We start from the raw sequence: 2,715 nt of genomic DNA on the forward strand, positions 1-2,715 counted from the left end.
AACCCCAAACCCAGCTGTGGTTGCTTGTTGGCACTGGGTGGTCTGTGGTAGCCTCTGGAAAAGCAGCAGCTCCACTGGTGCAAACTTAAAGCAGTTCTGCTCTTATTGATGTGCCAGACTTGAAACATGGAGCTGAAAAACTGTAGCCTAAGCTTAGCTCCTTTAGTTGACTAAGCAGAGGGTGAAGAGATATGTTGAGTGACTTCATTTGCTGCTGCTCCACCTCTCTCCTCAAGGAGAGTGTTGCAACATCATCTTCCTCCTCAAGGAGAGTGTAGCAACATCATCTTCCTCCTCAAGGAAGAGCATTGCAACATCATCTTCCTCCTCAAGGAACAGCGTTGCAACATCATCTTCCTCCTCAAGGAACAGCGTTGCAACATCATCTTCCTCCTCAAGGAGAGTGTAGCAACATCATCTTCCTCCTCAAGGAGAGTGTAGCAACATCATCTTCCTCCTCAAGGGGAGTGTAGCAACATCATCTTCCTCCTCAAGGACAGCGTAGCAGCATCATCTTCCTCCTCAAGGAAGAGCATTGCAGCATCATCTTCCTCCTCAAGGAAGAGCATTGCAACATCATCTTCCTCCTCAAGGCCCACATGAAGCTGATCCTTTGCTCAGCACAACCACGAGAGAGAGTGCAGCTTGCAGACAGCTTCAGGAGTGCCCCTGGCTCCCAGCAAGGAGGTGGCTGCAGTTTCTGGGCCATGGATAACCTGTTAGCACTCCTCTTCAGATGGACCCTCCTGCTTTAGCTCTGAGGCAGGAGCTGGGAGTTAAAAATGGCTTGTGACTCCCTAGCAGATGAGAAAGTGGTGGCCAAGCTTGGAGACTCAGCTTAGATATCAACCTCAAGAGAGTGATCTGGCTGCTGAAGCTGGCTCCCAGCCTCTGTCACCCTCAGAGGAAGCTTGGCTCTCTACTGACACATAAGGAACCTAGAACTGAGTCTAAAGCCACCCTAAAGCCAGTGAATACTCTGATTGGTGTCACATTCAGCCAGGCCAAGGCAGAAAGAGTGAATGGAGTCCTGAAGCCGTACCTCAGGTATGCTGCATGTGCTTGTCCTGTTGGTGCACTCTTTAGTGAGGGTCCATGGTTCACTTCAGTTAAGCAGATCTAAACCCTCTCAGGACCTCAGCAGTCTGGTGACAAATTGCCCTGCTTCTTCAAGCAGCAGCCTGCACTTTCTGGGGGCTGTGTGCTGCCATAAACGTTGAGCTGTCTGCAGCACCAGCCTGCTTGAGATTCCTTTGTGTGTTGTGGACAGGCAGAGCAAGAGGGCCAAATCCCACCCTCAGCACTTGCTCTGGAGGCATGCAAGCCAGCAGACAGCTCCCTTCGAGACAGAGGGTAACAGGCACAAACTGAACAGCACAAGTTCCACCTAAAGATGAGCAGAAACTTTGAGGGTGATGAAGCACTGGAGGCAGCTGCCCAGAGAGGCAGATGTTCGCCTCTGGAGACATTCCAAAGCTGCCTCGGTGTGTTTCTGTTCACCTTCTGTAGGTGATCCTGCTCTAGTAGGGCAGTTGGACTCCATGATCTCCAGAGGTACTGCCTGGGATAAGCTGGAACCCCTCAAACCACCACAGGTCCCTTCCAACTGCCACCATTCCGTGATTTGCTGGGATGCATCAGTCCTGGCACCATGCTCGGAGGGGCTGTGTGGGTGGGACAGTGATGCAGTGCTGGAGCATCCTGGCTCTCAGACTGCAGGTGGCTGTGCCGGAGATGGATCACTCTGCAAATGCTGCTTTCCCTGGGTGCCTTTCCAAGGTGAACACAAGGGCTGGAAATGCTGCCTCAAGGCTTACTTCCACTGAGATGCTGTTACACTGCAAGTCTAACGAGGAGCTACCGCAGAAGGAAGCAGCAGTGGTAAGTCTAGTGAAGGATTCCCTACCCTTACACCTGGAGCAGACACATTCTGCTGCCTCCAGGTCTTGCTTTTGTGGTCTGTAGAAGGAAGACAGAGGAGCTTTACATGCTCTGTGCAGGTAAAGGCAGCAGAGTTGTGATGGAGAATGCAGTCTCAGAATCACACAGAATCAGAATTTTCAACCAGGTTGGAAAAGACCTCTGAGATCATCCAGTCCAACCTAGCACCTAACCCTTCTAATCAACTAACCCATGGCACTATGTGCCTCATGCAGCCTCCTCTTAAGCACCTCCAGGGATGGGGACTCCACCACCTCTCCAGGCAGCCCATTCCAATGGGCAACCACTCCCTCCATGAAGAACTTCATCCAAACATCCAGCCCAAATCTGCCCTGGCACAGCTTGAGACTGTGTCCTCTGTTCTGTCACTGGGTGCCTGGCAGCAGAGCCCAACCCCACCTGGCTACAGCCTCCCTTCAGGCAGCTGCAGACAGCAATGAGCTCTGCCCTGAGCCTCCTCTGCTGCAGGCTGCACACCCCCAGCTCCCTCAGCCTCTCCTCCATCCCTGCTGCGCTCTGTCCAGGTGTCCTGCTTGCCTGGGAGAGATGTGAACTATGTCAAGATCCCCTGCTGATGTGATAGTCTCTGATGGATATCTTTACCAAGGGTTCAAGTCTGGAGGCACTGAAATGCTGCACAGCTGTGACCCAGAGCTTGCCCTACCTGCCAGGTGTTGCCTTGCTGCTGTAGCAAACCAGATGTCAGTTAATGAGTCTGTAAAATCAATAATGCACAAGTCTCTGGTTAGTTTTTGCTCCAAATGCCTCACATCA

The sequence above is a fragment of the Pogoniulus pusillus genome, chromosome 26 (assembly GCF_015220805.1).
Source record: "Pogoniulus pusillus isolate bPogPus1 chromosome 26, bPogPus1.pri, whole genome shotgun sequence".
Taxonomy (NCBI): domain Eukaryota; kingdom Metazoa; phylum Chordata; class Aves; order Piciformes; family Lybiidae; genus Pogoniulus; species Pogoniulus pusillus.